Raw genomic sequence first — 6,804 nt, 5'->3', positions numbered from 1 at the left:
GTGTGTGTGTGTGTGTGTGTGTGTGTGTGTTACTGTTTATGTTCATGGGTTCACTAGTGAGGAGGAAGGGATTGTATTCATACACCAATACTAAAAACCCTACACACATATTTAGATCGCATCCTTTTCTTCTTTCAGCTATACTTTCCATAGTTTCTATATTTCAGTTGTCTGTGTTTTTAGAAAGAAATCGCCGGCAAGAAGAGCATGTGTATTTTACATTTTGAGGCCTTTCTTCAAATAGAGCATCAATGATAACAGGAAGGGACCTGATTTACAAGTTGTTTTCTTATTAGCCAATTGGATGATATGAAATATTCTCTAGGTTACAGAATTACCTTAAAATCCACATCAGTGAAAGGCTTTCTCATTAGTCTGATTTATAGTCACAATTCCACATTGCCTTAATTTGTATTTTAGTCACTTGGGAGTCCCAACTTAAGAATTGTCTACAACAGATTAGACTGTGGGTAAGTCTGTCTAGCATTGTCTAGATTGCTTACTAACTGATTTAGAAGGGGCCACTCCCTGTGGGCCTTACCATCCCTAAGTACTGAGCTGCACAAGAAAGATAGCTGAGCCGAAGCCTGGAGGCAGTGTTTCTGTTTGGGTTCCCTCCATAACTTCCCGCAAAGACGGTGATCTGAGTGTAAGCCCATAAACCCTTTCCTCTCCCAAACTGCCTTTGGTCAGTGTTTTATCAAAGCAACAGAAAAAGCAATCTAGGACACGTATCTTGATTTTGCTGCTCGATGGTGTACATGTATAAGAACTATAAAATGTCAAGAATTGACCATATACTTCATCAAGGTCTCAAAAAACTAAACACACAGGCCGACGCTTCCAGGCGGTCACGTCGGAAGGGACTCGTCACGCGTGGTATTGCACGGTTCTGAAGGTGTGCTTAGCCGCTTGCGCCGCCTCCTGCGGTCACCGCGGTCACAGCCCGGCGGCACTCGCCAGCCTCTTTGTCTCTAGCACAGATTTGAGGGACAGTGACCCGAGAGACCGGGGTGGCCGCTGGGCCTCCCCTTCCCCACCGGGTCCTGCAGACTCTTGCAACGCTAGGAGGGCTGAACCCGCAGTTTTAAGGTGGTGGCGACTGAAAGCTTGGTTCCGGAGCCCACGCCGAGGCGGGCGGGCCTGCGTCAGCCTTGGAGCTGGGACCAGCCAGCGATCACCGGGCAACCGAGACGAGACGCGGGCAACGGCCCGCCCAGCGGCCATTGGGTAGCGTTTCCTACTCATTGTGAAGCTTGCATTTGGGTTCCATTCGACTCAAATGGCGTCCTGGGATTTCGTGTTTCTCCTCCCTCAATTTACAAGTTGGGAACAACCTCCAGGGCACTGCGTAGAGAGCCCCCGGTGAGACCAGCTTCAGACGCCCGGATCACAGCCGGACCAGGGTGTGAAAGCTGTCAGCACCAGCCAATGGACGGACACAGGGCTGGCAGTCTTCATTGCGATTGGCTCAACTAGACGGAAAGCCCTACCTTTCCTAACCATGCTGGATTTTGATTGGGTGTGAAGCAAAGCCGCTTCGCTACAGTTCAAACCTGGTGTTGCTTAGTGATAAATCCCGCCTTCGAAGGCCTTGGACAACAATTTCACTCCTTGTAAGGCAAACCGTGATTGGTCAGAGCGCTCTCGGACGCTTTGGTAGTAAACACAGCCCCGTTCCTGGAGCCTCGGATTGGTCAGACTTTTTAGACGCCGCTCCTTGCCGTGGCACCGCCCTCCCTCCTCCTGATTGGCCACGGGCGGGTTATGAGGGCGGGGCTATGTACACCTCACATCCGTTTACTCTTGGCCGTCGTCGGGTTCGCAAAGAACCGCGCGAACCGGCAGAAGGAGCCGGGAGCGAGAGGCGGGGCGGGCTCGGGGGCGGGGCGGGGCGGGGCGGGCGGAAGTCACTGCCGGGGAAGCCAGGCTGGACCTTCCCGCCTCCTTCCACAGAGTCGGTCCGAGCGGAGGAGGGTCACCGCCTCCTCCTGCGCGGAGAAGGGGGGCGGAGCCCGACTCAGGTGAGGCGACCCTAGCAGCTAGTGGCCTCGGCTCGCGGGCGCGTGGCGCGCTCTCGTGCAGGCGGTTGAGCCCCGGGAGCGCGCCGAGGCTGGGGGAGCGCGCAGACACGTCCCGGTGCCGCTGGTCCACCCTGTCTTGCTGCTGAGGGGTATTGTTACCCTTCGCCTCGGAGGGCCAGGCGAGTGGGAGCTGGGATCTTGTGCGCAGGCGTCCCCCGTGTCCCGACGCCCGGCTGTCTGTGCGGGGTGGGGCAGGGGCCGGTGCCCTGCAGATCTCCCGCTGGAGATGGAGCTTCCCGGGATGCTGCGGGAACAGGTTCCCGATCTGCATCCTGGCGGGATGAGCCGAGGAGCTGCTGCCCTGCTGGATGGAGGCGAGTAGCTCTCTCGCCCCTGTCCTGGGTCCTTCTGAACGAGGAGGTTTGGTTTCATCAGAGCAAGGCCACAGCGGTCTGGATTCGGGATCCCGCGGCCGACTACAGGGGTGGAGTCAGCGTTTAGGAATGCCCTAACTTGTTAGACAAAAGTGTTTAGTAGGCATTTATTGAATGCCCACTTCTTCCAGGCTTCGTGCGAGGAGTTGTGAGATGCGGTGGTAAGAGACAGTCGTCCCATCTTCCCTCCCTGGGGACCGACGACTTTGCACATAACAACAGAAATAAATAAGGCAGTGTGTTAAGGGGGCTTGGAGGTTAGGTTTTTTTTTTTGTTTGTTGGTTTTGTTTTCCTAAAGTGCCGTTCACTATGGTGAGTCTCTGTCCTAGCTTAGTGGAGGATACTGTAGGAGCCACATTTTGGTTCTTTAATTTGGAGGAAATTTTTAGGTTAAAGACTCAGCAAGGTCCTGTCCTTAAGTTAATAAAACAAAGTTGTCACTTTCAAGGCTTGAAACAAACATCTTTCCACAGTGCATTCTTGTACTGTTGCGTTGTACTAGGACGTTAAGCAAATTCTGTGCCTTAAGCATTCGTGATCCGTCTTTGTATGAGATGTTGTTCTTTAGATTATTTTAAAAGGTGGACCAGGCACTTCACTGTTTACTAGAGATTTTTGTTTTCATTGCCAAAAAGTCTCGTGGTTGGCAGTAAACTAAAGTTGGGGAGAGGGAGAGGACAGATGGACAAAGGAGAGAGACTTTAGAGAAAAGCCCCTAAACGAAAGGAAGGCCTTCTGCTGCTCGTTTTAACCCTTGTGAAATCTCAGCTGAAATCTCAGCAAGCTTGGGAAGACAGACAGACCTGGCCCCCTGCCGCAGACTTGGTGACCTGCCAGGTAAGGTTAACAGATTAAGGCGCATTCTGGGCTTTTGGGTTTTGCTAACTAAATGGACCAAGACTTTTCGAACAGTCTGCTTTGTGAAGATTTGCTTTTTTTTTCTCCCTAAAGATTGTGTGAAAAACAAAACCAAAATAACTTTCTGACATTTGGGGGTGCTGGCCATTTTTATTCTGGGTAATTAATGTGTCTCTACTCGAATTTTGCTGAATTGATGAGTATTGAGATTTGGAGGAAAGCATTTTATAGGTGGGGCATTTTCCAAATTTTAGGGGTCGGTGTGTTCAGAAGGGACTGTTTCATACTATCCAAGTGAAGGATTTAAAAAATTGAATAGCAAAATGCATGTGCTTCAGTGTTTAAAGCTTTTAGCATTGATTTTATTAGAGACTTAGAAAAAACACCCTGTATTTATCTAATTATCTTATGTCGGAGACCAGCTTCGACAAGGATACCACTTACCAGAGTAGGGGCATGAGAATTAGAAAAATAAGTAAAGAGAAGCAAGTGAAAATAATAAAAAGAAACGAGATCGCATCAGGAGGGCGGTCCAGTGAATACTGAAATTGCCCGCGTTTAATTTCCATTTGCTTAAATATCCCGACCCCAAAGTAGGAGTAAGATTAAAAACTGCATTAGTGTGATACAAGGAATGAGCAGATACCTCTTAGTTAAACATTCTGTTGCCAAAACAAGACAAAACCTTAGACCAAAACATTCTTTAAGCATATTACTCCCTGGGTGGAATCCATAGATATCTCCCTAAGGGAGTAGGAGCCTAGTTGGATCCTTAGACTTTTGTTTGAGATAGAAACAGATCTACTTTTTTTTTTTTTTTTTTTTTTGGTTTTTCGAGACAGGGTTTCTCTGTAGCTTTTTTTTGGAGCCTGTCCTGGAACTCCCTTTGTAGACCAGGCTGGCCTCAAACTCACAGAGATCCGCCTGCCTCTGCCTCCCGAGTGCTGGGATTAAAGGCGTGCGCCACCACCGCCCGGCTCAGATCTACTTCTTAATTCCTGAAATACCAGGTCTGTATATTAACCACACCTGTTATCTGAACTGTTAACAATAACCTTGAGGGAACAGAAGTAAGTTCCAACTCTCTGACCTTTAGTCAGGTAGAATGAACCCATGCCTATGGGCCCTGTCGGTCTCATTAAATAAAATCCCAGAGTCAGATATTAGGGGGTGAAAGCTGAAAGACAGGCAGACCAAGCAGCCAGAGTCACTTCTTACCTCGACGAAATCTCAGACCAAATGGTGGCTCCTGTTCTATGAATTCTCAGACTGAATGGGGAAGAGATCCTGTCTCCACCTGCCTTATATTGCTGTCTTCACTTCTTGATGCTGGGATCAAAGGCGTGAGCCACCAGCCCCTGGCTCTGTTTCTCTTTTAGAATAAGTCAGTCTCTGGTAGCCTTGAACTCCTGATCTCACCCCCCCCCCCCCCCCAGTGCTAGGATTAAAGGTGTGTGCCACCACTGCCTGGCCTCTCTGGTTGAGTAGTGGCTAGCTCTGCCCTATGATCTCAGACCACAAACAGAGTGTCACACAGCAGTGAGGCTGACAAAAAGTCTCTGGGACTGACCGAATCTTGACTCTGCCTCCAGTTCTCCTAAGAAAGGGGGGAAAGGAATCTAAAATAGATTCCATGTCAGCTTTCAACTCAATTAAGTCAACTAATGTTTCAGAATGTAAATTCACTGTGAATTCGTTTTCCCTCTGTCAGTTTGGAGCACATGATTTGTCTCCTAGTGTCCTGGCTCTTTATTAAATGGGGGTGCTGTCTGCTGGAGGCTGGCTTCCTCAGTGTAGCCGGTGAGACGGACTGTAACTTGACTGCTCCTCTCGTCTGTCTCAAGTGAACTTCTCACATGCTCAAGAGAAACCCCTGGTCTTCACAGCTTCCTGGGGTGCCTTTGATTTTCTTTACTATCATTCTGGGAACAGGAGGCTGCCTGTTCTTCCAGAGGACCAGAGTTGGGTCTCAGCACTCACATGGCAGCTCACATTTGTCTGTAACTGCAGTCCCAAGGGTCCAGTGCCCTCTTCTGGCCTCATGCTCACGGTGCACAGACATGCTTGCAGGCAAAACACCCACACATATCAAATAATAAGGGGGATTCTTTCAGAAGCTTTTGCATTGGCCTATACAGATTAGGAATTATGTTGGCGCACTGGCTTGATGGTACACAGAAGAGATGGTAGGTTCTTAGTGTTCAAGCTTATTTATCTGTAATTTCCCCTTTGATCTCCTAATACATTTGAATATGTTTTGGTTCCAGTAGTTCCTCGACTCTAAAATTAGCTTTTTAAAAAATAATTTATTTTTACTTTATGTGCATTGATGTTTTGCCTACATGTATGTCTATATGAAGGTGTTGGATCCCCTGGAACTGGACTTACAGGCAGTTGTGAGCTGCCATGCGGGTGCTGGGAACTGAACGTGGGTCCTCTGAAAGAGCAGCCAGTGCTCTTAACCACTGAGCCATCTCTCCAGCCATAAAACTAGTTTTATTACATTTTACTTTCTTTGAAGATAAAATAATATAAGTAAGCTTGTTATAGCTTAGTTGATAATGTTTAGTCAAGTATGGTGGCTTACACCTTCAATTCCAGCCCTCTGGACACTGGGGCAGGAGATCTTGTCTCAAAAAACAAAGAAAAAAAATCAACAGCTTTTTTTCTTTTCTTGTGTTACACAAAGTAATGCAGTTTATAACCACTGACGTTTTAGACTTACTAAAATGTGGGGCAATTAAAAGGTCTGCCCTGAATTAGTTCATTGTAATCAGTGAATTTTATGAATTTGCCTTTGTGCTCGCGAGGAACTTGTTACTAAGAAGAGCTTATTAGGAGTGGGGTTCTCTCTTATATAAATGGAAATTAACAAACTGTTTGCTTTACAAACTTTAATGAGTGATTAAATGGTGGTGTGCTTTTTGGAAATTATACATGATAATCTGTTGCTTTTTTATACTCAAAAATGGGTTTACAAATCCTTTATAGTCAGCTTCTTAAATTTAAAATGAGTAGAGTGAATTGGTTCCTGTTTTTCCCATATATGATATTGTTAACATGGTGTAATTGATTTTTCAGTACATCTTAATTATTCAGTTATAATTTACAGTCAACTCAGCCATTTCTTTGAAACTGTGAGGTGCTCACCTTTTGTAGCCCTGTTTTAGTCTCTACTCTGGGGAGATGGTGGACGCCAAAGCCTGCTCTTTCCTCCCCCCAGAAAGGGTACACACACTCACACAAACCCTCAACACATGTAAACTGCGTACATTGTATTCTGTATCAAACAGATGGGCAGAAGCAGCTCTGTGTGGTCAAGTTCTGAACACTAACTTTCAGAAGTGACTCACACTGCTTTGAAAGTAAATCCAATATAAGAAATTAACTCCTGGGCTGGAGAGATGGCTCAGTGGTTAAGAGCATTGCCTGCTCTTCCAAAGGTCCTGAGTTCAATTCCCAGCAACCACATGGTGGCTCACAACCA

At 47.1% G+C, this 6,804-nt stretch overlaps 1 protein-coding gene across 2 annotated transcripts in view; it reads left to right on the top strand.

Annotated features, from left to right (window-relative positions):
* The first annotated feature begins 1,936 nt into the window (after positions 1-1,936).
* Positions 1,937-6,804, top strand: part of Zbtb5 (zinc finger and BTB domain containing 5) — a 19,412-nt gene continuing 14,544 nt past the window's right edge. The window contains exon 1 of one of the 2 annotated variants that reach the window (XM_005362119.2): positions 1,937-2,024. The gene's annotated coding sequence lies outside the window, so the exon portion shown is untranslated. Of the gene's footprint in view, positions 2,025-2,162; positions 3,297-6,804 lie in introns of those variants that run through there. The other variant, XM_013351769.2, reaches the window with a different exon arrangement.

This window comes from Microtus ochrogaster, linkage group LG5 (genome assembly GCF_000317375.1).
Source record: "Microtus ochrogaster isolate Prairie Vole_2 linkage group LG5, MicOch1.0, whole genome shotgun sequence".
Lineage (NCBI taxonomy): Eukaryota > Metazoa > Chordata > Mammalia > Rodentia > Cricetidae > Microtus > Microtus ochrogaster.
This window is presented reverse-complemented; position numbering and strand designations above follow the sequence as displayed.